General features: G+C 35.3%; 1 long non-coding RNA gene across 1 annotated transcript; it reads left to right on the top strand.

Annotated features, from left to right (window-relative positions):
- The first annotated feature begins 891 nt into the window (after positions 1–891).
- Positions 892–22,846, top strand: LOC135969499 (uncharacterized). Its single transcript, XR_010584760.1, has 2 exons — positions 892–1,042; positions 22,132–22,846. It is a non-coding gene; the product is annotated as an uncharacterized lncRNA (long non-coding RNA).
- The last annotated feature ends 6 nt before the right edge of the window (positions 22,847–22,852 follow it).

Raw genomic sequence — 22,852 nt, 5'->3', positions numbered from 1 at the left:
ACCCGGGAGGCAGAGGTTGTGGTGAGCCAAGATCACGCCATTGCACTCCAGCCTGAGCAACAAGAGTGAGACTCTATTTCAATAAATACATAAATAAATACATAAATAAATAAATACATAAAATTAAAAAGTGATTGGGTCATGAGGGCTTTTCTCTCATGAATGAATTGATCCATCCATAGATTAATGAACTATTGGGGCCGGGTACAGGGGCTCAAGCCTGTAATCCCAGCACTTTGGAAGGCCGAGGGGGGTGGATCACAAGGGCAGAAGTTGGAGACCATCCTGGCTAAACACGGTGAAATCCTGTCTCTACTAAAAATAAAAAAAATCAGCCGGGCATGGTGGTGGGTGTCTGTAGTCCCAGCTACTTGGGAGGCTGAGGCAGAAGAATGGCGCAAACCTGGGAGGCCGAGCTTGCAGTGAGCCGAGATGGCGCCACTGCACTCCAGCCTGGGTGACGGAGCGAGACTCCGTCTCAAAAAGAAAAAAAAAAAAAAAATTAATGAACTATTGTGTTAATGGATTAGTGAGTTATCCCCTAGAAGTGAAACTAGTGGTTTTATTAAAAGAAAAAGAGAAAACTGAGCTAACATACTCAGCTCCCTCACCATGTGATGCCCTGTGACAGCTTGGGACTCTGCCCAGGATCTCCACCAGCAAGAAGATCCTCACCAGATATGACCCTGTGATGGTTAATACTGAGTGTTTACTTGATTGTATTGAACGATACAAAGTATTAATCCTGAGTGTGTCTGTGAGAGTGTTGCCAAAAGAGATTAACATTTGAGTCAGTGGGCTGGGGAAGGCAGATTCACCCTTAATCTTGTGGTCACAATCTAATCAGCTGCCAGTGAATACAAAGCAGGCAGACAAACGTGAAAAGGAGAGAGGAGTCCAGCCTCCCAGCCTACAACTTTCTCCCACGCAGGATGCTTCCTGCCCTCAAATATCAGACTCCAAGTTTTCCAGTTTTGGGACTCAGACTGGCTCTCCTTGCTCCTCAACTTGCAGACAGCCTATTGTGGGACCTTGTGATCATGTAAGTTAATACTTAATAAACACCCCTTTATATATATAGGTATCGATCCTATTAGTTCTGTCCCTGTAAGGGAACCCTAGTATGGGCACCTTAACTTTAGACTTCCCAGCATCTATAAGTTTAAAAATCAATTTATTTTCTTTATAAATTAACTAGTTTTAGGTATTCTGTTATAAGCAACAGATAGTGGATGTAAATGCCTGTTAAATGACCATAGGTCCCTTTGGATAAAGCTGAAAGAAAGATTAACAGTATGCTTTTTTGGCAGGGTACTTGGGTCCCTCCTCAAGGGGAACTGGCCGTCTCTTCATTCAAAATGTTCTGACGTCTGTAAACTATTTCAAGTGTAGGAATTGACTGAGGGTCATGACTCTGGTGTTTTGCTTTTCGTTGTTGTTGTTTTTATTGAGGTTAGACTATTGTTCACTTGACTTACAACTATTCTGCTTATATAGGCCAAGTAATTATCTAGTAGGTTTCTTATCTGTTTTATTTCCAGAAACACCCTGATCAAGGAGTCAGTTCCATAAATCTGCACAAGTCAGAGTATTCTGATTGCTGCTTTGACTCTTTTGCTCATTACAGTCATCACAGCCACTTTGCTTTTGGTATTTGAGTGTCATAACTTGACCCATACTATCCCAAGATCCAATTATTCCCATTGAACTCAAGTTTATGCATTCAGTAAATGCTGTTGCAGCTGTATGATCTGGCCTACAAGAAAGGGCCATTATTGAGCTCCTCAAGGATGCCAGACCTCCCTGTGTAAATTTATTTCTCACAGTATTGATGAAAGATATATCTTTAAGGCTCTTTCAGTATAAGTAAATAGGTATTAAATGAAAAATCCACTCTGACTTTTCAACATTCCTAAGCCTTGAATCCTTTCCTCTACATCACACTAAGGCAGGGCTGACATTTTCAATATGCCCACTATAGGCTTCCTTGTTGGTCCATATTTCAGTCAACCAAACAACCAAACTGTTAGAGCTCTTTGGAACTCCCTGTGATGCAACATTGAAATCAGAATCTCTGCTTGGTGGGCCCAAATTAATATACTTACCTGATTCAATTTTATGTTCCTTCCACTATTATCCCACACCGTTAATCGTTATTTGCACACATATTCCCTGGATTTCTATTTGTATAAATTAGAAAACAAAGTAGTTTTTTTTTTTTTTTTGGAGTGTAGCAAAATTCCTTATGGGTCACACTTTGTGCTTCACCTTGAGGGGCCTAATTAGATTTGAATCTAGATAGGTGTATAAAAGCAAAGAAAGGTTGTGGGAGTGGATCCTGAGAAGACTCAGCATTGTCTTTCATGGCAACTATCTCAATGGAAATAATCACAACAGTTTCTTCAAGCACAGTTAATTCCTCAGATAGGGATGGAAAGACTGCTGTCGTTGGGAGTGGAGAATCTGCTCCTCTGGGGTTGTAGAAGTCACTCACATTGGGAATAGGGGGGTCTCTACCACTAACAAAAATGATCCATCAGAATCTAGAGGTTCAAGGTCTCCAGCTTCATCAAAGTCTTCACACACATCTCTTTTTGCAGTCTCAGGAACCCACTGCTTCCCAATCAATACCCTCACTTTAACCTCTAGAACTGCTCTTGATACCAAAATTTATACTGATGAAAGTTCTCTAAAGAAACAAAATTGATAGAATATATATACATGTTCTGTATGTTCTGTTATAATATTCTAACATAATATGTATATTCTATTATTTATTATTGATATTATATTTATACACACACACACACACACACACACACAGAACGAGAGAGAGAGACAGAGAGAGAGAGATTATAAGAAATTGGGTCATGCGGTTGTAGAGTCTGAGATGTCCCAAATCCTGTAATTGGCAAGCTGTAGGCCGCGGAGAGCTGATGACATGTATCAGCCTGGGATCAAAGGCCTGAAAACCAGGAAAGCTGATGATGTAAGTTTCAGTCTGAGGGCAGAAGACTTGTGTCCTAGCTCAAGTAGGCAGGCTGGGGAAGTTCCCTCTTATTCAGCCTTTTCGTTTTATTAAGGTCTACAATTGACTCGATGAGACCTGTCCACATAAAAAGGCCATCCCATCTCCTTTACACAGTCTTCTGATTCAAATGTTAATCTCACTCAGAAACACCCTCAAAGACATTCAGAATAATATTTCACCAAAAGTCTGGGTACCTCATAGCCCAGTAGAATTGACACATAAAATTAACCATCAATTCCTTAATTCTCTATATTAAGATTCATGGAATCTTTCATTTTAGACCTTTTTGTTCTCAAGGAGCATGAAGGTATTAAGATTTTATCCTGTCATTTTTCAAATGTTGCCAGCCAATAATTCAGTCTTTTTCAATAAAAATTCTCATTAACATTGTCCAACCTCCTAAATCTCCTAACTCCACTGCTTCTCTGCATCATAAAACACATGAGTCACTCATTCAGATATTCTACCTTTTTTCTTTCCATTAGTAGAGTAGTGGAATAAAATGTTTGAACAATAATCCCAGACACAAATCAGAGAAAACAAAATGTGCACATGAGTATCCAAATTCTTTGTTTTACTCCAGATGGTTAAAAATGTAACAATTTGTGATCAGTGGATAGCTTTTGGAATTTACAATAATGCCAACCACCTGCCTTCATTAAAACACACACACACACATAAAAATAATTGCTATTTCCAAAACCTATAAAAATTGCCATTTCTATTAGTCATACAAAATTAACATAAAATCTAAACAAGGATAGAATGTTCATTTATAAATGCAGCGTAAGCCCCTCCTTTTATCAGAATCCTAATTTTAAAACCTTCTGTATTAGGAGCGCTGGAGCATCCACTGAACACAATATTTGGTAGAATCAATCTGACAGATTTACCTTTTGTAATCAGTTGGTAGATATACTTAAATTTATGTAATTAGAAGTAAAATATACAATGTCTACTCATCATGAAATTTATGTTATATAGTTATTTCTAATTGCATTCTCTTAAAAGAATCTTTTCTTTTTAGTTTTGAATTTTCTAAACTTAAGTGTAATTCTTTCTGTAATAAATACACAGTGGTTGTATTGCTCTGATCATATGACGGCTTCTTGAAAGTTGAACAGTAAACCACATATGTACAAGGAAAATGTTCAATTTTAGCATCAGTTGCCTAGTAGAGATAAAAAGTGATGGTTTGTTTTATTACAATTGGCTTGAAGAATCTCAAGCTAATAAAGATTCATGGAATTTTGGTGATCTTGGCATCCTTAACTTAATGAAATGAAAACCCTATTCTGACCAATGAATAATAGAAAATATTTCACCGACTATGTACAGACATATAGATTCATCTCATTCTATTAAGAAAGTTAGTTTCTGGCCAGGCATAGTGGCTCACGCCTGTAAACCCAACCCTTTTGGGAGGCTGAGGTGGGCGGATGACCTGAGGCCAGGAGTTCAAGACCAACCTAACCAACATGGTGAAACGCCGTCTCAACTAAAAATACAAAAATTGGCTGGGTGTGAGGTCCACCTGTAATCCCAGCTACTCTGGAGGCTGAGGCATGAGACTCTCTTGAACTCAGGAGGCAGAGGTTGCAGTGAGCTGAGACAGGGCCACTGTACTCCAGCCTGGATGACAGAGTGAGACTCTTGTTTAAAAAAAAAAAAGTTAGTTTTTAATTCTCAATCAGCATTACCACCATGAAACCTACTGCCTTTTTATTTTTAATGCCTCATAATATTTTCATACAAACTACACAGCAAATTTCTTTACTGATCAGTGTTCTTTTGCCTAAAAAATTTATACATTCATTATGAAGTTGTTTTTAGCTCTGGTGATTATTATTTGATTGTTGATATATGCAAACTATTAATCTCACTGTAAATTAATCACTTTACAAATTATTTTGCTTTTAAATTGAGAATTGTTTTTCTCGAATTTTTAAAGCACTGTATTCTCATCAAACTATTAAAGAAAATTCAATGCACCATGTCCTTCTCCCAGCATCTTATATTGTACTGATGTCTACTGTTTTGTAAAATGTTACATAAATTATATGCCCTGCATAATTAACTAGAGATAGTCTTAAATTTACCAGTTGAAACACTGTAAAACTAGTGACACATTATTTTGGTTTTCATTATTTGACAGATATTCCTAACTGTGAATTTCAAGCCTCTCAAACCAGACTGAAGAAAAACAAAAAGCAAAAAAATTGAGAGCAAATATTGAAAACCAAAATAGAATATTTTTCTAAGAAGGAAACAGCTTTCTTCTTCTCTTTCTCTTTCTAAAGTGCTATTATTATTAATTCTCCCTTTGCTTTTAATATGTCAAAGAAACCTGAGGAATGAATATTAAGGTTTGTATTTTTGTCTGCATTATACTTATAGGAAAATCAAAGAAAGAGATGAGATGATTTTTAAATATAAAATTACTTTATATGTATTCCATGTTATTTAACATTCTAGAAAAATTATTTTATTTATCTATTTTTCTTATTGCTAAAATAATATGCTTTGTTCAAAGAATTTTAGAAAATAATATGTGTGTGTCTGTGTATGTGTGTGTCTCTGTGTGTTTATATATAAACAGAGAGTTGGGTTTGTCCCTTGAATATAGAAAGCTTGAAGAAACCTCACGTTCATGCTAACAATAAGAATAAATAAACCTGAGAATCATAAATTTTCTTAAGGCTCTCTGAGATTTAAGGTTTACAGGAAACCAAGTATCCTAAAAATCCAAGAAAAGTAGCTTCTCAAAGACGGACTATCTATTAGCATTGACTCACCTGTGACAGAGCACTGACAGAAGAGCAGTTGGGACTATAAAGGTAGGTGAGAATTCAAATCAATTTGGTGACAAATTAATATTAATCAAGTCTGGGCTCCCATCAGAGAATAGATCTCTAGAAATTACAGGCAACACAGGAGGACGTACCCTCTGTGGTCTTCCTCATGGTCCTTCACTGAGTTTTAAGGAGCAGGATGGTGAAGAACAAGAGATTGATTAAAGATGGCTCTCCTTGTTGCTGTACCATTGGAGGAGAGAAGTTGCCTCCACTGCAAAAAGGGAAAGAAGCCGTGCTGGGGCTTCTTCCCTATAGAACAGGAGTTCCTGATTTTCTGAGAAGTAGAAAATTCCATTACCCCCATGACCAGGGAAAGATCCATTTTGACCATAGGAAGAGTATTTAAAAAAAAAAAGTTCAGCTCTGGGGGAGGAATATTAAACAGTTTAAAGTTCAGGATTCTATTCCAATTGCAGCAGAGGTCTCTTAAGGCTAGGGAAGAGGTAGAAAATATTTTCCCACATAAGTCCAGCCTAAATTGCAGAAAGAGTTTGGTTGTCATGAGAAGAAGGACCAGGATAACTAGAAAATCTCAATCATAAGAGCAGGTATATAAGTTTTGACTAAGATTGAGGCTGGATCAAGACAAGGGAAATCTCTCTTTCCCTTCCACTACCAGGTTAACACGAATCGAATAACAAGCAACAGCTCTCCACTCCTGGTGGAAAGGTAAAAGTTTTGCGAAAGACCTTCTAAGTGTTGCAGGCACACAGAGAAGTCCAAATGTTGAGAATAAAACAAGGGCATTGAGAAAATCTGTCATCATACTAAGCACAAGGTAACATTACAGGAATAACAAGGAATATTAGCTATATTTGAAGTCCCTGGGCACTGAAGGTAACCAGAGCAACAATGAAATTCAAACTCAAGCCAATTCCTGACACAATGAATTCAAATCTCTACACTAATCAACTAAAATTTGAAGAGATATACCAATTCCAGGCAAATACATTATTTATCTCATTCTGTGCTACTCCAGACACAGCACCTGGCATTCAAACAAATAATATGTGACAAACAGGAGAAAACGAACACTCTGAAGAGACAAGGCCATCAACAGAACTATACTTAGAGATGATAAAAATGTTGAGCTTATCACAAAGTGAGTTTGAGATAACTTAGATTAGTATGTCAAAGTCTCTCATGGAAAAGGTAGAAAAGATAAATGAACACATGTTATGATCTTGAAAAGATATTTAGGCAGAAGGTAGAAACTATTAGAAAAAGTATAGCAGAAATTTTAGCAGGAGGGAAATGACCAATGAAGAATGCTTTGACAGACTCATTAGTAATCAACACAGAAAAAAAATTGGAGAATGTGAAGCCAGATCAATAGAAACTATCCAAGTTGAATCAAAAGGAGAAAAAGCAAACAAAACAGAACATCAATGACCTTTAGGACAATAGCCAATAGTCAAACACACATGTAATTTGAATTCCAGAGTAGAACATAGAGAATGCAGAGAAGAAATATTTGAGAAGATAATGGTCATGACTCTTTAAAAAATAATCAAAGACATGAAGCAAATCCAAAAATCTCAGATAATCCTGAGAAGAAGAAATACCTGATTCAATTTATACACACACAGATACAGTTGAAAAAATTGAACTGGACAATTGTAAAAAAGGTCAAGACAGATTTTATTTTGACTACTGCAGTAGGGCAGAGAGACTTCAGTGTGGGACTCATCTCAACTACAAATAAAGCAGGGTCCACTGGGGATTTCTAGCCAAGAGGGACTCAACAGATAGAAAATTAATAAGGGGGAAGTGTTTAGATATCAAGTGTGAGAGGAATTCTTGCTAAAGGGGATTGGCAGGATCTTTGTTGCACTGGACTCAGAGGAATTAGTCCTACCGCTGAGCATAGCAGGCCAAGAATAAGGCCTAGTCAAAAAGAGAGCTCAAAGGAACCTGACTAAAGTTTGGTCAATGAGAGATTTCTTGTCGACACACACATGCAACCTTTGACAAATCATAATCAAACTACTGAAAATCAATGATAAAGAGAAATACTAAATATACACTACATACAAAAGAAGAAACATAAGAATAACAATACGGTAACATAATTTCTCATCAGAAATGATGCAAGTCAGATGACAATGGAGAGATTTTGAATAAGAAAACAAAAATAAAATACATAGCTATCTAGAGTTTTAAAGCCAGCAAAAATATTTTTGTAAAGGATAAGTAAATTTTTTTTTGAAAAGCGAAGACTAAAACAGGGTGAGAGACTAAGTTAAGAGATGTGTGTTTATTTTTTGTTTTTCATTTTTTACATGGGCAACATGAATCATTTACTTGAGATATTTCGTATTTTATAACACAAGCTTTTAATGCTAAACGTTTTCCTTTAAGCAGAACTTTAGTTGTAGTCAACAAATTTTGATAAGTTGTGCTTTCATTTTCATTAAATTGAAAAATATATACATATATATGTGTGTGTGTGTATATATATATATTTTATTTTTTTTGAGACGGAGTCTCGCTCTGTCGCCCAGACTGGAGTGCAGTGGCTGGATCTCAGCTCACTGCAAGCTCCACCTCCCGAGTTTATGCCATTCTCCTGCCTCAGCCTCCTGGGTAGCTGGGACTACAGGTGCACGCCACCTCCTGCAGCTGGTTTTTTGTATTTTTTAGTAGAGACGGGGTTTCACCGTGTTAGCCAGGATGGTCTCGATCTCCTGACCTCGTGATCGGCCTGTCTCGGCCTCCCAAAGTGCTGGGATTACAGGCTTAAGCCACCACGCCCGGCAGAAAAATATTTTTTAAATTTTTCCTGTAATTTCTTCTAGATACATGGGTTACCTAGAAGTGTGTTGTTAAATTTCCAATTATTTGAGAATTAGGAACTTCATCAAAAGCATATATGAATGGGAAGTAAACCCATGAAAAGATGCTCAATATCAATATCTATTGTGAAAATGCAAATCAACCAACATGAAAATACCAGTACATAGTTTTTATTTTGGGAAAGCACAGGGAAAAAAAAAAAAAAACCCATAATACTAGCATCTGACAAAGTTCAGAGTAACTAGAGCTCTCATACTTTGCTTGTAGAAAATGCTTCGTAATATAATCATTTAGGAAATCAGTTTGGCAGTTTCTTATAAAGTTGAAAATTCCCATTTCACATGGCAAAAATTTCCAAATGTCAAAAAAATTCCAGGACCAGACAGATTCACAGCTAAATTCTACCAGACATTCAAAGAAGAATTGGTATCAATGCTGTTGACATCATTCCACAAGATAGAGAAAGAGGGAATCCTCCCTAAATCATTCTGTGAAACTAGTGTCACCCTAATGCCAAAACCAGAAAAGGACATAACAAAAAAAGAAAATTAGAGACCAATATCCCTAATGAACATAGATGTAAAAATATTTTACAAAATACTAGCTAACTGAATCCAACAGCATATCAAAAAGATAATCAAAAATGATCAAGTGTTTTTCATACTAGGGATGCAGGGATGGTTTAACATATGCAGGTCAATACATGTGATATACCACACAAACAGAATTTAAAACAAAAATCACATGATCATCTCAATAGACACAGCAAAAGCATTAGACAAAGTCCAGCATCCCTTTATGATTGAATCCCTCAGCAAATCAGCATACAAGGGACATACCTCAGTGTAATAAAAGCTATAACATTTTAATAAAATAAAATACATGACAAAACCCACAGCCAACATCATACTGAAGAGGGAAAAGTTGAAAGCATTCCGTCTGAGAACTGAAACAAGACAAGGATGCCCACTCTCACTACTTCTAGTCAGCATAGTACTGGAAGTCTTAGCCAAAGCAATGAGACAAGAGAAAGAAATAAAGGATATCCAAATCAGTAAAGAGGAAGTCAAACTGTCACTGTTTGCTGATTATATGACTGTATACCTAGAAAACCCTAAAAGCTGTTCAAAAAAGCTCCTAGAACTGATAAATGAATTCAGAAAAAGCTTTAGGACACAAAGTCAATGCACACAAATCAGTAGCTCTGCTACACACCAACAGCAACCAAGCTGAGAATCAAGTGAAAACCACTCCTAGATATTTGCCCAAGAGACATGAAAAGTTGTGTTAGCACAAAAACTTCCATGCTAATTCTTATAGCTGTTTTATTCAAAAATCTAAAACACTATATACGACCTAAATGTCTTTTCAATGATGATATATAAAAACACTGTAAAGCATCTGTACAATTGATTACTCCTCAGAAATAAAGGAAATAATCAATTGATATGGATGACAATGTTGATGAATCTCAAATTTATTACAGTAAGTAGAAGACATAATCAAAAGGTACATACTTATAATTCATTTAAATGACAAATAATTTTATGTATTTGATATTCTGGAAAATACAGAACTATAGAGACAGAAAATAAATGTCATTGGCAGGGAGTGTGGAAGAGGCTGACTGAAACAGAAAATGAGGAAATTTTGGGGGTTATAAATTGTTTTATATCATTAATGTTGTGATAGTTACACAATGATATGCATTTGTCCAAACTCACAGATGTCTACACTAAAAAGGATGAGTTTTAATGAGTGTAAATTGTATCTTCATAAGCCTGACTTCAAAAGTAGTTGGCTGGCGTGGTGGCTCACGCCTGTAATCCCTGCACTTTGGGAGGCTGAGGCAGATGGATCACGAGGTCAGGAATTCAAGACCAGCCTGACCAAGATGGTGAAATCCCATCTCTACTAAAACTACAAAAAAAATTAGCCAAGCGTAGTGGCGGGTGCCTGTAATTCCAGCTACTTGGGAGGTTGAGACAGAGAATTGCTTGACCTCGGGAGGCGGAGTTTGCAGTAATCTGAGATCGTGTAACTGCCTCTAGCCTGGGCATCAGAGTGAGACTCCATCTCAAAAACAAAATATAAAAATAAATAAAAACAGTTATCACATATCAATTCTTAGCAGCTTGACAGTCAATATGATTTTATATATATGCAAATGTCACCTAATAGGCTACAAATTTATTTGAGCCTTGTGTACAATATTTTCTCCAAATTAATATGCAAGCAATAATTTATTTTATTTTAAAAACAACCTTACAAGGAATGTACTACTGTTATTGCCATTTTATAGTTGAACAAACCGAGGCCTCAGGAGGTCTCACACAAGATTCCTGAATCTGCCTATGTCAACGCAAACATTTAAACACACACAATATATATTATATAAACACAGTTGATTCTTATTATCTGTAGTAAATTTTTATAAAGTTTCTACAAACATTAAACTATCAAATACTGAATCGTTACCCCAGGAGAAATGCAGGATTAGGTTTCTGTAAGTCTCTTGTCGTAACATTTTCATCAACTGTTACATGCTTTATTTTATCTGTGCTCCTATTTAAAAATTCCATATGTAAAATGTGGTATGTATACACATACAACTGAATATTAGTCATCCTTATACAATAAGGAAAGCCTGTCTTTTGCAGCAACAAGGATGAACTTGGAGGACATTGTACTAAGTGAAATATGCCAGGAATAGAAAGACAGTAATGCATGATCTCACATATATGTGGAATCTAAACTGGTCAAACTCTTAGAAGCAGAGTACAAGGGTGGTTGCTAGAAGCTGGGGAATGGAGGAAATAGGCAGATGTTGGTCAAAGTGTACAAAGTTCAAGATGAGTAAGTTCTGGAGCATGGTGGCTATACTTAATGATGCTGCATTGTAGACTTGAAATTTGCTAAGAGCACAGATCTTAAATGTTTTCACCATGGAAAAGAAAATAATAGCTGTGAGGTGATGGTTGTAATTAGTTTGATTACAGTAATTATTTCATAGTGTATACATATATCAAAATATCACATTGTACCCCTTAAATGTATACATTTTTCATTTATCAGTTATACCTCAATAAAGCTAGGAAAAAACCTTTATTTGATATATTTTATTGATTCATTAATATTGAACTCAGCCCACAGCACTGTAATTCATGCCTGAATGAAATTTAAACTTACCTAACACATTTAATTTGTCTTTAAGTCACATTACAGCCTTCTTGCATTTAGAAGCACTATACGGTATTTTCACACTATATTTGGGGGACATTTTAAACACCAAAATCACCAACCAAAAGCACAAAAATGAGAAAAATATGGCACAGGATTTACAGAGAAAAGGAAACTTGCTTGTAATATGATATGGTTTTGCTCTGTGTCCCCAGCCAAATCTCATGTTGAATAGTAATTTCCAATGTTGTAGGGAGGAACCTGGGGATCATGGGGGGATATTTCCCTCATGCTATTCTGTAATGGTGAGTGAGTTCTCTTGAGATCTGATGGTTTAAAAGTGTGTGCCACTTTGCCCCTCAGTCTCTCTGTCTCCTCCCACCATGTGAAGAAGGTGCTTGCTTCCTTTGCCTTCTGCCATGATTATAAGTCTCCTGAGGCCTCCCAGTCATGAGTCCTGCTAAGCCTGCAGAACTGTGAGTCAATTAAACCTCTTTTTTTTCCATAAATTACCCAGTCTCAGCTACTTCCTTATAGCAGTGTGAGAATGAACTAATACACACTATATGAGCTATAATAGGAAGTTAGAGCTTCATCTTGATCAAATTCTGCTAGGACAGTTAGGCAATTGAGTTACGCAATTGAGTTGCCTAACTGTCCCGGCAGAATTTGATCAAGGTGAAGCTCTAAAGTTAGGCAACTCAAATTTTTTCACGGTCCTGCACATATCCACGTTGATGAAATATCAAGAAAGCACTGAGAATATTCATTTTAGGATTATGAATAAATTTTAGCAAGTATCCAAATTTGCATATAAGTAGTCTAGTAATAACGAAAATAGACAGTAAGTGTTTGCGTATGGGAGAGAGGTGATATGTGAATGTATGTTGATATTTAAACACATATACATGTATCTGCATGTGTATCTATTGCATATATATAAAAAACATTTATACAAGGTTACATTTTAATTTAACTCGTTATGATATCATGAGCATTTTCATTTCCAAAATTATTTAAAAGCATGCTTTGAAATTTCTGTATTTAGTATATGACACTAGTATATTTTATATCAATTCATTAATCAGATATTTTCAAATGCTAAGAACTTTTTAAATGTTTTGATATTTTAATTATTTCAATAAACAATTCCTACTTTTTTTTCTTAACTATTCTAGCCTAGCCATGGATATTTTTCTGTTGGGTTTACTGTTACACTATCTCCTAAAACCATTCCCAGAACATAGTAGATACTCAACCAATATTTGAATGGAAAAATGCACACAACTAAACCCCTTTTGGGGTGAGGTAATCTGAATCCAGACTCATACTCTCAGAGAAAAAAAGTTATTCAATATATGCAGGAATGTAGTAGTCTTGAGTTTCAAATAAAAGAGAATTCCACAGTTAAGTAAATACTTAAGTTTATCATCTATCTCAGAGCATGTTCACCTGTATTAGAGCAAAGTTTGTCACAAAAGTACATTTTGAAAAACAAGAAAATATTTTGTGAGTGTGCCCATATGTAAGCATTAACACATCTGCATTGACATTAAAATTTTAAAGCCCTATTTAACAGCTTTTCACTATTTTCCAGAAAAATATGGTCTCACCTCAAGGCTAGTTAGCAATTAGTAGAAAACACAAATGAAGCTTATAGCCTATGTATGAGAAACTTATTGTTTTCCTTCCTTTTATTCTTTTTAAACAAAATACAAATAAGATGTAAAGGAGGCTGAGGAAGGGACTGAAACCTAATTGTTAATTCCCTGAAAGAAGGCAACTTGGGTTGTGATTAAACGGCAGACATCAGAAATGATTATTCCTGAATTCAGAGACTTAAATACATTTCCCAAATGGTTCCAGATTAGGGTTGCTTGTTTACAGCTTTTAAATTATTTATTAATTTGATTCTTGATTTGGCAGGTAAAGCAAAATAAATACTATTAGTCCCAGCAGCCTCACCTGCTTCTCAAGGAAGTGCTCCTTTATTTATAACTGAAGTGACACCTGCCCACCTTCCCAGTTTGTCAGACTCCTATCTTTATTAATGATTTTTACTTAATATTTTAGTTAATTGTTTGTTGGCATTGCTTCTGTCTAAAAGTTACTTTTAATGTTTCTAGTTTGCACCCTCCTTTTCTATCATGTTAGGTAATTTACAGGGGGAAACCATCAAACCTTTGCTAGATCAATAAATTGTATATTATGCAGTGTATTTATGTATCTATAAACACAAAGATAAAAAACACACATACATACATAGGTGATAATGATTAGGCTTTGTGTCCCCACCCAAATCTCATCTTGAATTGTAATCCCTATGTGTTGAGGGAGCGACCAGTTGGGAGGTGATTGGATCATGGGGGCAATATCCCCTACACTGTTCTTGTGATAGTAAGTGAGATCTCACAAGATATGATAGTTTTATAAGGCAGTTTTCCCTGCTCTTGCTCACTCTCTCTCACCTGCCACCATGTAAGATGTGACTGTTTTCCCATTCCACCATAGCTGTAAGTTTCCTGAGGCCTCCCCACCCATGCAGAAGGGTGAGTGAATTAAACTTCTTTTCTTTATAAATTACCCAGTCTTGGATAGTACCTTTATAGCAGTGTGAGAATGGACCAATACAGCATGCATATATTCTGAATGATACAAATATCTTCCCACTCTTTTTCTTCAACCATGATATTTCAAAATTATCAATGTCATTTCCCTGTTAGGACAGAACCAGTAGTTAAGCCATGAAATATATGAGCATTAGCAGTATGGATATACGACAATGGCAATATCCTCAAAACCGCATACCAAACATATCTGAGCATTATTTTAATAGGTAAAATGAATAAATGTAAAGTATAGGAATGCATGGTTTTCATTATATCACATGGACAAATATAGAGGGATTTTGTTTATTATGTATATTTTTCTTAGGGTAATGGGTTTCTCTGTAAGATTATGAAAGTAATTTTAATGCTTGAAATGAAACCATTAGAATAACAAATCAATATGGTTTATATTATTTGTAAGCTACTTGAATTTGTAATTTGCCATAATTTTCTAACAATACATTACATTCAGTATACATCAAACTCTGCTCTGAGAATGTGGGTTGCAAAGTAACATTTTTTTGTATTTATATACTTGAAAGAGGAATAAATATTTTTCTATGAAAATATTTATTTCTGAAACAATTGAAAATAATATCTAACATATATGAAGTTAAGTAGCGTTTAATGTCAATATCACAACATAATCTATTTACATATCTAGAAACTGTTTTAGCCAGATATGTAAGAATATATTGCTATATAAATACTACATATTCTTGTACTGTACATGGCAGTATAAATATAATTACTTGAACTTCAGGTTTAAAAAAAATGAATCTGACCAGGTGAACCAGAAAGAATTACTAAATGCATTTTTCAAGTAAGAAGAATGTCCCTAATGAGCAAGCCAGCTTGCACTCAACAACCCATTAGAAAGGGAAGTTTTCACATGGGTGGAACCTGCTATTACTGTTCCCTCTCAAAGGCTTTATTCTATGAATGCCAAATTACTAAGAAAGTAGGTCAATATGGTCAAGAATATTTGATTGAAACAATCAAATACAGTGTTTCATATTGATTGGATGACGGGTCTGTGTTTTGCTCTTGGAAAAATACAAATCCTTGCTGCTGCTTTAAACAATTTCCTGAGTTCCAACCCATATATCTCAAACTCTAGAAACATAACAGAAATGATTACTTATCAGACTCAAATGTCCACATTGAACTGACTGCAATTCAGCTTGGAATTTGTTTGAATATTTTGAGTATTTTCTTTCACCTTCCAGAATTATTATTATGAGAAAAACTGTTCAGTTATTCAGTTGGACTCTTTGATTTGCATAGAAAACAGTAACAGAAATATCACGCTTACAGTTGTCTACCATACTGAGCACAATAATGTGCTTTGTGACCTTGACTCAAAGTAGTTTCCATGGGTTAGTGAGGTAGAGTGAAACCAAAAGAGAACAGAAGGGGAAGAAATGGATTTAACATGTGCAGAAAACTTCAGTTAGTTTATTTATGAATATAAAGAATAGCTAAAAGAGGATAACAGCTGCAGATTTTTTGTTTTGTTTTGTTTTAAGCTTTCAGGATATCAGAGCAGGTCTGTATGCTTATGGGGATGACATGAAAGAAAGAGAAAAGGATACATAAGAATTCTTCTGGCCAGTAGCTCACGCCTGTAATCCCAGCACTTTGGGAGGCCGAGGGGAGTGGATCACCTGAGATCAGCTGTTCGAGACCAGCCTGGCCAACATGGCGAAACCCCATCTCTACTAAAAATATAAACACTAGCCAGGCATGGTGGCATGCACCTGTAATCCCAGCTACTCGGGGAGGCTAACACAGGATAATCGCTTGAACCCAGGAGGCAGAAGTTGCAGTGAGCCAAGATTGAGCACTCCAGTCTGAGCAAGAGAGTGAGACTCTGTCCAAAAAAAAAATCCGACCAAACATATTGCAGAAGGAAGTGGTCACAGTTCATTCTATTCCATTAAATAGTATTTAAAAAGTGTTATAGAGCATATACATTTCATATGACATTTTGGTAAAAACAAAACCAAAGAAAAGTAATGTAAACCATTTATAATTTGAAGAAACACTACCACATAGCTATATCAGTATTAAATTAAGAACAAAAAAATTGTGATTTTATCTTGACATTTTAAATTATATTTTCATAGTTTCAAAATGAAAATAATGCAGTGACCCAAATGTTAATTTTAATATATTTAATAAATATTCTTATCAAATAAATAGATTTAATTAATTTATTATATTTAGTATGTATGTATTCCTCTAAATAAAAATTAGATAGAAGGTTAACATTACTAGCAGTTGAAGGGCTCTAACATTATACTGTTGAAGCTTTGGTAGGATAAATATTCTGGTGAAAAGCAAGCTTTCAGGTAGATGCCCGTAGACACAGAAAGATTAGAAAGCTATTAAAATGTATGTACAATTCAAAATTTCTCCCTGAAGTACCTTATACCAATGGTACTATGAATCTAACTGACCAAACTATTATGCCTCCTTAGATTGCAATATTAGCATGGATGATGAGTGCATCCAATTAGCAAAGGACATTTTGAAAAGAAAATTGGTCTTTTCTTGAACACTGATGATTTACGACATTTCAATTGAAGCGATGAATAAGAAATTTTACATCTTAGATTTGCTCTAGAAGTATGCTGGATGGTAATAATCATGTTTATTTTCATGAATTACTGTATATAATCCAGGCTTTTTGAGGAAAGGGCAAAAGCTAAGGCATGAATGAATGGCAAATATGCCTTGGAAATTAGTGATAGTGAATCATTCTGGAAAGATTTGGAGACTTTTGTCCTTCAGAGCAATTTGCTCACATTCCAGAGTTGTGAAACTTAAAGAGATTATCCTCCTCATCCTTTTCCCATCTCTCAGCATTAGTTTCTGTTCCAGAGCAAAGATCTCTCAGTCTCTTTCATTCATTCATTCACTCACTCATTCATTTTCTCTCTCTCTCTCCCCTCACTCACCTGCCACCACTTTTTCCATCTGTCCTCAAAGAGGAAAAGGGGCAGATAACAATACAATATCTGAGTATGAGTCTCTTCGTTTCAGTATTGCTGTAGCGTGTTGCAACTTCATTGCACATGCAAGGTAACATGAGACCCTCATACTCTATGAGGATTGGGGATCAGGGAACTGACACTATGATGCTCTGAGAATAATAAACCATCTGTCCTCTGGACCAGAGACCTGGTGTTTCCTGTTGGAATATGAATTGCAATGAACAATTAGTAGTTAGTTGGAAAAAGACATCAGAGAAAGGGGCTCAAAACTGTGGCCATCTACTTTTGCTTAAAGAGGATCTTTTCTCCAAAAGAAAATATCATTACATAAAGATTCCACCAATATTTTTATATTTTAACTGATTTCTCATTTTTGTATGATTATATAAAATATTTTTCCACCATTGAGCTAGCTAACACCTATCACCTAATTCTCATCTGGCTTAAATGCTATTATGTACTCTATTAATTTATTTCCAGGGCTGGAAATTATGTGAATGTATAGTCATGTGTGATTTTGGTCTGAAACTAAAAAAAGTAAATGCCTCGGATAGCTTTCCTTGGGTTTTGCATAGATTATTATATATTGTATTTCCTTATCTATTCAGAATTTTCTTTCTCTAAATGTTTCTTTTACTTCTTTGTTTCTAGATTTGAAAACACTTACTGAGTCCTATTATCATTTTTATATCTTTATGTTTTACTAAGCAAATTTATTTCTACAGTCCCCAATTTTACCACATTTTTGACAACAGTATTGACAAAACTTTCTTTGACACAGTTATAACTTCTCAGATGAAATTAGTATTTAGGTAGTGAACATCAAAAAACATATATATACACATAGCACAGAATTTTGTATTTCAACTTATTAATTTATTTATTTTAAAATAAATTAATATTAGGCTTGTACCAAACTATAATAATATATATTTCATAATTTCAAGAAAATTGAACTATTTAATTATTTCAAGTAGGTAAAATTATCTTCACAGCAGCAATATTTATTTTAAATATTTATATTTATAAATGAACAACTTTCTATTTCACTTTTTAAAATCAATTACAAGATTTTAAAGCTTGGTAGCACAAACCTTTCATATTACTGGTTTCTTAAATCTTGGTAGAATTTTAAAACTTGAAGATACTATTTGTAGTATTATATTTACAAATTCTATTACTATCTGTGTCAGCAAAAATTTGTTGAAAATCTAAAGAAATCTGATTGTTTCTAAATATGCCATCTGTCTTAACATTATCTGTAGCCCTTTAATAAGAAATATGAAACTTCTGCCACAAATGAGTAGATACATTTCATATTATGTTACCTGAATTATTTGGTCTTACCACCTTGCATTCATCATATGAGTTCACGCTTGGGGCAAAAAACTTAGAAAGTTGCTAACAGTACAAAGAGTGAGTTTGCTAAGAGTACAAATAGAATATTGTATTGTAAACGGGGCAAGGCCTGTTGTATTAGTCTGTTCTCACACTGCTATGAAGAATTGCCCAAGACTTGGGTAATTCATAAATAAAAGAGGTTTAATTGAATCAGTTCTGCATGGCTGAGTCCTCAGGGAACTTAATGTCATGGTGGAAGGGGAAGCAGGTACGTCTTACATGGCAACAGGCAAAAGAGAGCGTGTCAAGAGGGAACTGTCAAATACTTATAAAACCAACAGATCTTCTGAGAACTCGCTCACCATCATGAGAACAGCATGGGGGAACCACGCCCATGATCCAATCACCTCCCACCAGGGAGCTCCCTTGACATGTGGGGGTTACACGGATTAAAGTTTGAGATGAGATTTAGGTGGGGACACAGAGCCACACCACCACATGTGTTGGGATTTAGCTTTCCATGGATGTAAACATTAATCTCACCCACAAAGAAAACAGTTTATTTTCATCCCAAAATATCACACTTCATTGTACTTTGGTATCCATGTGTCATAATATGCAAGATATTGTATTTAAATGAAAAAAAGTAAGAAAATATCTACCTCAGTTGCAGGGTTTGAGAAGCAGCAAGATACTTTGTACCAAGTTTGAGATCCAAGCTCTGATCATTCTGATCAAAGTCCAATCATTATTTATGGACTCAAGTAATGAGTGTGAAAGACAAATAACTATTGCAATCCAAATCTCCTTCAAAACATTTATTATTAAAAGAGAAAAAGTTTGCCTTTGTCATTAAAAAAAAAAACTATTTAAGAACATTTCCACATATTAACTCATTCTATTCTTCTTTTTCCCTTATGTTTTGTAGGGCTGATACCATTACTTGTGTTATACAAATTAAGATTGGTGAGAATACTTCAGAATCATTAGTGGTGGGACTGGGGCCATCAGTATATTTCTTCTAGTATCTTTAAATTACTAAACAAGGCTGAGCATTTGGAGAGAGAGTCTGTTAAAACCTTACATTCAAGCCAAGTCCTACATTCAAGTTAAGAGCCTGCTTGAAAAGAATTTGTACACGTTTGTTCCAGGGTATCAGGTTTGTTCCAGGATGTTGGTTTTCCCTTTTCTGTTGTATATAGCTCTGTGATGATGCTTCCTACTCCTGCCTCATCTACTTCCTCTTTTTCAACTCTCCTTTCAGATACCACATTCACTTTTACCTTAAAACTTCTAAGAACAGCAAACTAGAAGTAATGCAAAAGTCTTGGTGCAGTAAGTAACAAGGGAACAAATAAGGTTGTTGTGCTATGTTATAAAGAACAAGGAAAAAAGATGAAGACATAGGATGAATCAGGATACATACATATGGACTTATCTCCTGCAGTTAAGCAGTGCTTTATTGTGTATTATGGTTAAAGGTTAAAAGTATAAGCATTAAAGCAAGTGAGGCGTGAGGCTGCTCAGGATGAGCATATCAGTATACATCAAAAGAGCTTACCTGGAGGTGAGAAGGACGAACTAATCATTAAATGGGAACTCCAGATCAGAATTTAAGTGTATCCTCTCTCTTTAATGTCACATAAGGGCAATGGGCCAGATACTAATGTTGGCAATTCAAAGATTCCTTAATAAAGTTTCTTCAGTTGATTTTTTCTCTATTAGGACTGACTGTTGTATCTACAGTGTCAACTGAAGACAACATTTTACATTCTTGGCCCTTCTGTACTAATACATCTCCTTTAAATGATACCTGTGATCCAGTCGATCCAGTTTGCTGTCTTTCTTTTTTTAGGGAAATCATATTATTCAGTTATTTCAAATGGTGAATTTATTTTCTCCAGAGATACAGTATTCAGGCTGTTACTTTATATTGGAAGAGAGCTAAAAGGACTTATTCCCTCACTTTAAGTAGAGGAGAAGTTATGAGTTGGAGTGATGAGAGCCCCAGGCATCATGGAATCACTAGACAGCACTCCAGTTTGCTGATTCTTCTCGGGTCAGGATCTCAGCCTTAAACACAGTATGTTACAGTATGTAGCAGCTTCATAAATATTAAACCCTATCTGGTAATTAACAAGTCCTGGTAGGAAGAGAGATTTGAGAAAGGGGAATTACTACCGAAGGACTGCAGCTCCTCTCACATGAGTATATTGAGCTACCCTGAGGTTTGTCTATGGACTTCAGTATCAAGAAATGGCCAGGGTTGTTGACGTGATATTGTAACCTGAAGGTACAAGTGACAATGGTCTCAAGGCAACAGAGTAAAAGAAAATGTTGCTTTAAAGAAGGGTTCCTCATTTTCAGTATGAGGAAACTGAAGATTGAAAAGGTTACCTTACTGATTTCTTAGTAGAAGCAGAACCATAACCTAATTTTTGAGCCATAGTTGAGTATTTTATTTTCAAATCTGCTCTATAATTTAACTTCCTCATGAAATCAACTCTCTGATAAATGTTTATGAAATTAAGAAGTAGTTTATAATCAAAATGTATGTTCTTATACCAAGAACATAATCATGTCACCCTCTTCTCTATAGGAAGACAATATAATCTCTTACATTTCTCAAAGCTTGCTACAATTCAGTAATATGGTTGGATAAACAAAGGCTAATACCAAATAATCTAATGCCAAATCAATAAGGGAATAAATGTCAGAAAAAAATACTTTTGTTTAATTTTTAATATTTGTGTGATTTTCTTTCTTAACTCTGTACAAAGTACTTGTCATTGCAAAAAAGCATAATGAGTAATATGGGGAAAGTACCTTGAATTTGATATCAATAGACATATAAATACTTTTTAGACAAAATACAATTACCCTCATAAGTGACAGGCTCAAAACCTTATGGCTCTAAAGAGAATGTGTTATTTCTAATTTTGCAATTTCCCAATTCCTAATTTCTGGAATCAACTGGGAACTTAAATAGCTATAGAATTTCAGACTCTTGGAGAATTTAAATTCATACTCATGTAACCATATGTGACAAAATCTACCAGTTGCCTAATAATTATCCATTCATCGTGTTTTCTTTGGAAAGACCATGTTAATCAGCATGGCCCATTACTGCTTAGAATAAAAGTTTCATTTTCTGCTCCCATTGCAGCCAAGTGTCCATTTTAGACAGGTCAATGAAAATGAGCTTTAAGACAGATTATTTCTTCATTCATCAAATATGTGAGCCACCCACTCCTAGATCCAACTTTGACACTTGTCTTCTGGGTCCAAGATGATACTAATTACCAAAATATTTCTTGCAGGAAGAAGCAGATGGTGCCCTCAAGGGGATAATTTTTTTGATGTAATGAACGGAACAAAAGAATTATTGCAGAGGTGAGGTCAAGGTGAAAGGACCCAAAGAAGACATGATGAAGCACCCAGATCCAGCAAGAATAGAAAGTCATTACTTCTCCTTTGCTTGACATGACAAAAAAAAAAAAAAGACAGATGATACCAGAACCTGATAAGAAGCAAGAGCATGATCACAGCAGAAGGGTCACTCAACAACATCTGAAATTGTAAGGAGAAGGATAGAACTACTGCCAAGGACTAGCAGGAAGATAAAAAATAACTTGAACACAAAGACAATCAGGTGATTATTAATGAATAACTTAGTTTGTCTCTGGCTACTTTTTCCATTCAGACAACAATTTCATAGCTACTGCCAAGGCCTAGCAGGAAGATAAAAGGGGAGAATACTCTGGCTACTTTTTCAATTCAAACAATAATCTCCCCCCTCCTCTCTCCCTCCTCTGTCTACAAATCCCCAGTGTTTCTTGTTCCCATCTTTATATTTATGTGTGTGCATGTTTAGCTCCCGCTTGCAAGTGAGGAAAAACACCCACTGGGTATTATGCTCGCTACCTGGGTGACAGGATCATTTGTATCCCAAACTTCAGTTTCACACAATATACCTACAAACCTGCATATATACCATTGATCTACAATAAAAGTTTAAATTATTAAAAGAATAAAGTGAGT

This window comes from Macaca fascicularis, chromosome 2 (assembly GCF_037993035.2).
Source record: "Macaca fascicularis isolate 582-1 chromosome 2, T2T-MFA8v1.1".
Taxonomy (NCBI): Eukaryota; Metazoa; Chordata; class Mammalia; order Primates; family Cercopithecidae; genus Macaca; species Macaca fascicularis.
Note: the sequence above shows the minus strand (reverse complement) of the source record. Positions and strands in the feature narration are given on the sequence as shown.